The sequence below is a fragment of the Serinus canaria genome, chromosome 2 (genome assembly GCF_022539315.1).
Source record: "Serinus canaria isolate serCan28SL12 chromosome 2, serCan2020, whole genome shotgun sequence".
In the NCBI taxonomy this organism is placed as follows: Eukaryota; Metazoa; Chordata; class Aves; order Passeriformes; family Fringillidae; genus Serinus; species Serinus canaria.
In genome coordinates this window covers 127,866,838-127,874,365 of record NC_066315.1, presented here as the reverse complement: position 1 = coordinate 127,874,365, position 7,528 = coordinate 127,866,838, and positions in this window count along the sequence as shown.

Sequence of the window (7,528 nt, the reverse complement as noted above, 5' to 3'; positions counted from 1 at the left end):
AACTCTTCTTCACCTAAGAGGGAGATGTTGAGGTTGGGCAGTCATGGGAAAAATCCCATGGAGAACCAGAAAAAAATCTTAAAAAAAAAAGAACAAAACAAAAAAACCCCGAAAACATAAAAAACCCCTAACCCCATCTCTGCAGTAGTAACGTATTGGGAATGTGGCTTCAGAACTGTGTGGTCATGATCCTGTCAGAGTCCCTGCACATACTGTATGAGACTAATGCAGAAAAGACTCTTACAGGAGGAGAGTGGGAATTGTGCTGTGTCCAACACAAGCCCCTCTGATATTACAGTGGTCCATGAGAGCTAAGGACTCAGACAACTGGCGGCATGCTGGCACAGAGGTACATGGCAACAACTTCATGCAGATAATAAACTTTAATTTCCAACTAAAACCAATGGCCAAAAAGTAATGAACAAGGTCGATAATGGAGATGCTTCCATGGCATTTAGCAGGTTACAGGTTTGGTGTACCCCTTGGGATTATGTTTCTACACAAAATTGTACATGTGCACACACACACACACACACACACTCACAAAGAGGTCTCCCACTCAAGGGTACCCAGAAGATCTAAGGGTCAAAGGATCACTCAGGGATATCCAGTCTGAAAATAGTCACTGCTGTGGGAGAGAGTGGTGAGGGGCACTCAGATCAGGGAAGTCTCTCTGGATGGAGGTCATGGTGCAGAAATGTCTCTGGCCTGTTGGCTGGGGACCAAGGGGTTCTGCCTCTTCCCATTCCCACCTTGGGTTGTGAAAGGTTGGTTGTCCCCATGTGCCAGGGAGAAGGTGAGTGCTACTACCACACATGTATGAAAAGAATTTTATAAACTTGTGTGAGTATGGGAATAGAAACTGATTTAGTTAAAGTTTGATTTTCAACTTCTTATCTTGGTTTTTCTCTTGAAAGAAGATAATTCAGATCACTTCAATGAAAACTTTAATTCCATAAAGCAAAATATTCTTCAAATAATGAGGCTCTAATTAGTGGTTTGGACCAACTTAAGCTAAAACAAAATGTTGCCAATTTTTCTTAAGGCAGGTTTGTGAAACCAGTGGTAAAACTCACTCCAAAGGTTTGCAGCCTTTAAGGACTTGGTAGGCTAATATGTCTAAATGGAAAATGTCTTTCAGAGGATGCAAGGGTGAGAGGGCGGCAGTTATCTGGAAGTCTTAATTTCTCAACTGCAGGCCTGAGAGGAGAGGCTTCAATGTTTATTGTGGAATCTACCCCCTATTAATAATCTAATAAATCAGCTAAATGACCTAGCAAATAATGATGTCACTATTATTACTGTGCAGTCCTGTAGTTCCTTATACTGTAGCAAGATCCATGTTTATCACTCTTGGATCGTATTCATTACACGCTACCACTGAATTACAACTCTATCACCCCTCTCTTGACTGTGCCACACTACTTGTTATCAAGCTGTAGTACAATCCCTCTCTGGATGGATTTCCAAATTCTCCTTCAGTTATGTAGTTTTTACTGTCTGCATGTTGTTTATGTGGCACACTCTCTGAGACGTACTATCCCATTTTATTCCTTCCTTCACCTAACTCCACGTACATCTAGACACTTTATCCTATATGCAGACAATTGACATACCAGAGCAAGGCTTATCCTCTTAATTTATTTTTTCCTCACTATTTTTGTGCTCAGAAAGCATCTTGCTCTCAAGTGCTTAATTATGTCATTGCCCTTGACATGTTCTTTGGACAATCTCCTGGTCTCCTGAGGTACTCTTGTCCCTTTCACAAGGGCCTGTACTCCAGCAGAACCTCCCACTCAAATTTTAAGAGCTCTGAGGGTTGAAAACATCTGTTCTACTACTGAGGGCATGTTTGGACTTTATCACCCAGGAATGGTCAAGCAAAGCAAGTTCCAGAATACCCAGAAATTCATAATAAACAGCAGAATGGTGCTATATGAGGTACTGTACAAACAGTAAAAAGAAGTAGAAGTCTATTTGCTTCAAGTTATGGGTAAATGAGAAACAGAAACTGCACTTAATGAGAGGGTAAAAGACTGAAAATAAGGAAAAGTTACTTGTGATTAAAATTGAACAAGTACTTGTCATTGGAGTAAGACATGAAAGAGGAATCACAGCTCATCTTTAGTTATTGCAAACAAATTCTGCTTCAGTCCTGAGGTATAGTACTTGGCATAGACATTAAAAAACTTAATTTATATATGCTGATTTCACACATGGTTTGACTTAATAGTTCTTAATAGGATGCTGTAGATAGTCCTGGAATATATGGCCCACCAGCTCCAGCTGCACATAGAAAGTTGAAAATAATGTCATGAGGGCCTGTTGAAATTTTGAGTCATCAGAGTGTACAAGAGCACAAGCTGCATAAATCATGGAGTGGAAAAATATTTTTGTATGATGATTTAGAAATAATTACGGAGAATTATGTTGAAAGTAATGCCAAATTTCCTGCTCATTACCTCTAAGTAAGTTTCCAGAATAACATACTAAAGATGATGACATCTTATAAATGACAATTTCTGCAGATAAGGAAGCTCTGAAATATCCAGTTGACAATGTTTTCCAATATTCCTCCAGAGGATAAGCAACAGACTCCTCCTGACTTAAATCAGCTTGAGTAAATTCTCTGTACTGGTTTATTGAACAACAGTATTTAATTCCAGCAGTGTTCAGCAGCAGTGAAGAATTGCCTGTCATTACTGCATAGAAAAAACAGGGTATGCATAAGTCTGTGGAAACTTCAGCAACATTAATCGGGATAAAATTTCTTCCATCATATTTAGGGAATGCCTTAGCTATTAGTAAGGTAAAGCCACATTTCTGGTTTGGAATTTAATCAATGAGTGTGTTCTAGATGTATATAAAATACCCACAGAATGTTCAGTCAACTTTTGTTTTTGCTAACTGATGTTAATTTATATGGTATAGTAATTACAGAGTGATCCATACAGGTCCAGAGGTTCATCTGTGCACTGTGGTTGATTAAGTCTGTATGTATTGATGAGCTGCCTATATTCATGTTACTACTTCTTTTCTCACAGTGTGTTCAAAACTTTAAAATGTTTTTTTTTTTAATCTTTAAACTTTTATGTAATGCTCCATTTTCCTGTTCACCTATGCTAGTAATTCTTCTTATATGTATTGAAGCATTATTTTAGCAGAGAAGTTTAGCTCCTAGTGGATTTGGAATTATATAGATTTATTAATTTCAAGTGTTTTCTCCTTCTGTAACTGTTTCTTTCTTCGTGCTATTTCACTTCTTTGGGCCTGCAGCTCCCTTGCTTGATGCAGGAACTAGACCACCTCTTATTCCTAGCTCCGTGTTTTCCCAGGAACGAGAGGCAGCTTTTGCAAAACATCCTTTTCTGATGCACAACCTTACAATACCGAGTTTCAGACATCTTAATTAAAAATCAGTTAGTTTGTTAGAGAAAAAGTTGTCAACATAATTAGAAAAGCAGTAAAACATTGTTTCCTCAGGCTAATACCCGCAGGCCGGTATAACCTTCTGTCATCCATTTTGTCAGCCTTGGTGAAAGCACAGCAACCTCTTGATGATTTATGCATTTGCCTGTTGTTTTCTTACTTCTGCAGTAGAGCTTTAGCTGCTGTCAGAGGCAGGATGCTGGGCTAGCAGGGTCTTTGTTCAGCAATGGCACTCATGTTTTGAAGGTGTTATTTTTTTATAAACAAAGAGGAGTCCTTTTGTTTGCTTGAGTTCCTTGTTTACTTCTGTGTAAGTATTTCTGCTCCTGTGCTTCTCTTTATGAAAACTAAGTTCAAAGGTGAAATGCAAAATATGTCTGGAACATGCTGCTGTACTAATTTTTGTTTGTGTCTCCCTTTCATTGATTTGTCAGGCAGTAAGGTTTTGTTCAGTGTTACTGCCACTTTTTTCTACCATGTAAACTTTCAGACTTGCTTCTCCCAAACTCTTATTCATGTAGTAGGACCCTGAGTCCTTGGCTTGCTTCCTCAGCCTGACTAATCCATGTTGTTTCTGGTTTATCATTAAGACCTACTGTTCAAATATGGACAGATGAAGATGTTGTTGACACTGGTTTATGATGTTTGATACTCTGTTTCAGGTAATCGTATTTGTTGTGATGCAGACCATGATCTCAGTAATGTTTGGTGAGTGCTGATTCAAATTCCAGGGAAGAAATTGGCAAACATCTGTTTCTTGGATTCACTGTCTACATGATTCTGAGTGTTCTTATTCATAAGTATCAGTAAAGAATGCTCTGATTTTTGTTAGTTGCACTGTAGAAATCCAAGATTAGGCTGTCAGAATGCTTCATCTGAAGCCTGTTCATGGTTCCTGAGCTGTGCGGGCACATTGTGAACATTGCCGAGGACAAAGGGCCTGTGCCAATCTACTTCTGTTCTTGGAAAGACAGGGCAGAGGGCACTTTTGGAAAGAGACTATTACAACACATCTCCATGGAAATCTTTAGTAAAAAGCAAAGTATTTATTTGAACTTAGTGTATAGATGGTGAGGAAAAGCAGTTTTGGTTAGCAGGTCTGTGACTCTTTCTGCAGTAGTGTCTCTCCTTTCTTCAGTGGCAGGAGCACTGTCACAGCCTGCTCAGCTTTCCAGGGCTCTGATTGATGAAGGTGGGCAGTGGAGCCAGGCTGTTCTGCCATTCCCCTCAGGCTAGTGCCAGAAGCAATCTAATCTGCCTTTTGTTTTCAGATAACTGTGTTAATAAACACATTAATTAAATAGACACTGTTATTATTAACATAGTACATAAGTTTAATTAGAAAATAGTTTTTTTCCAGACATACTTTATTATTGAAATGAGTATGAGTCAACAAGAACAAGCAAGTCAGAGTTATTCACTTTTAATTTGGTATTTATTAAACTACAAAACTGGGGGCAAGTCACTTGGCTGCGTGAAGGTAAAGCAGAGGGTTCAGAGTTCTTTGATTGCCTCATTCAGCAGGCAGGTAATTTCTCCTAGGTCCTTCACAACTGAAGTGAGTGAGATTGGAAGAGTGATGATATGGATGGAGCTCATGCATTTGTACCAGGAATCTCCAACATGTACGAGGTGCAATGCCTTTGATGGAAGGTTCTTCATGTCTTCTATGCAGACTTATGCTTGTACTGGAGGCAGAATTCCTGAAGGATGTCTATAATGCTCTCCAAGAATGAGATCATAGACAGGGAGTGTTTCTAAATTGCTTCTCACATAAGAAACTTCTTCCCTGAAATCCCAACAAGTGGCAGGGGTTGTCTTACACCCTTGATGTAGTTCCTGGCTCAGGAGAGGTAGAGGCTGCCCACCCCTGTGCTGTGTGCCTAGATGGATGCTGTGGGCCTTTTGCTGAGCCACTGTGGCTGGAATAATGCAAAGGCATGAAATGGCCCTCATGAGTGCTCTTAGGGCCTGGGACTGAGGCTGTATATGTCCTGAGATGTGGTTTATGAGATATTTGCAAACCTTGCTGCAATAATGTTGAATGATGGCAGAGAATGCAGGGGGTTAATTGCAGAGCAAATGGGCATGGCAAACCCAGAGCAGTTTCAGCCAACTGGCTTTTGTGATCATTCCCTGGAGGAAATTATTCCCAGCACTATGCTTATACATCGTCTGAGAGAGAACAATTTGCATCTGACAAAAATAGGGTAGTGATAAGACAATTAAGCAATACTAGGATTTGTCTCCTGGTGCTATGACATTTAACAGTACCAAAGAACCATACAACACCCAAAGAATCAGTTGCACACAGGGTCTCTTCCAGGTACACCTGGGATCTCTCTGCAGGTCTGAACTGCAGATCTGGTCTTTTGATCAACCTTGAATTTGCTCTCAGAAGATTATAAGTATTTTATAAGATTTCAAAAGGAAGTTGGTATTGGTCTCATTTAAGTCTGTGACTGTCATTAGTAGTAGGAATATTTTTTTTTTGTTAGACAATTCTTTTCCTCTTTTTGCAGTAGTAATATTCCATTCCTGGCAAATGCCTGTACCAGGAATATTTTCTGCAACTGAAGTGTTAGCCTAGAGTAAGGCCATGATGAAGACACTGGTATGTGATAGCAGCTACCACTTGGTGGCATCCACACCATACTTTATTTAGCTGAAAACTCCACAGCCAGCAGTCTGAGAAAACTTTGGGAGTACCTGGCTTGACATTCTCTCCTGAAGGGTGTTTAAAATACTTAACCTTACACTGGTCTGGATTGGTCAGGGCCTGACATGCATGACCCAGTTTCTGTTTGTATTTTAGTGTTTGAGTATACACATTTATTAACTTTGCAGTTGACTCAAATAATCAAAGTGATTAAACTCTATCTTGCTGCCCTTCTTTGGAAGACTGTTCAACTATTTTTTATTCACAGGAAACATGCTTAAGCTCTTGGATCCTTGGTCTTGACCTTGCTGCTTACCTTACCTGAGTTTAAAGTAATGTTTGATTTTAGACAAGTCATTTAGAAGCAAAAATAGCATAGACCTGGTTAAGGGTAGAGTGTACTTAGAAAGACTTCTTGAATCTCTGATTTACACTTCAAAGGAAAAATATTCAGACTCATTCTGGAAAGTGTGAAGCATTGGCATTACTGAAGAATGTTTATTAGCAGATATAAGCAGCTACAGATAAACTTTACCTAAATTTTGACAGTTAAATGAGACATCAGAAATATAATTCACCTGTCAAAATCTTAATTTGAAGGTCTTTGTCTGTCTCTGAAATGGCATATGGCACAACAGTCGCTTAAGTTTGAATCTTACGAGTACCTAACTTCAGATTTAAAGTTGCAAGCCTGTCCTGCTTGTATTTGTTGTCAAAGTACTGAGAAGAGAAGCAAACATGGGGTAAATGACTGGACTTGACAGGTTGAAAAAGTCTTTTCCAATGTAAACAGTTTGGTGATTCTAAGACTTTTTTTTTTTAATGGCTGCTAATTGTAAATTGATTTTTGGTTGATTAGTGCATATATCCTTATGTGGGCAATTTTTCTGATAGTAAGGTGTAAGGAGAATCAAGAAGTTTTGAGCTATTCAAGACTTGGTCTGCAAGTCCTTAGTCACTTCAGGGAACACAGTATAGCAATGAGCATGGTGTGAGATTTAACTTGATGGCCTTTGGCTCCTTGTGAACTGGTACTAGAACAATATTTCTACTTTTATATTTTTCACACATAAAATCCACTTGTGGTGGAAATGAAGTAATAAATTAATGAATAAATAAAAATCTAAGAAAACTGTATATTTGTAACTTGTAATCTAATTGCATTACACAATTATAACTGACTGATATCTTGAATTTGAGTGCTATTTATTAATTGCTTTCATGCTTAGGTTCTTTAACCTCTTGGAACTGAAGTTAGAAGGTTTGGGGGTTATCTCTTATTTTCTTTTTTTTAAAATTAAAATAAATTTCATTCCTAATTTTCATTCATTGGGGAGTTTGTGGAAATCAGGCACTTCCCAGTGTTTTTTAGCCTTTTTTCCCCCTACTAATAAAACCAAAATAACATTGAAAAAAAATTCTAAACAGTTGATAAATGAT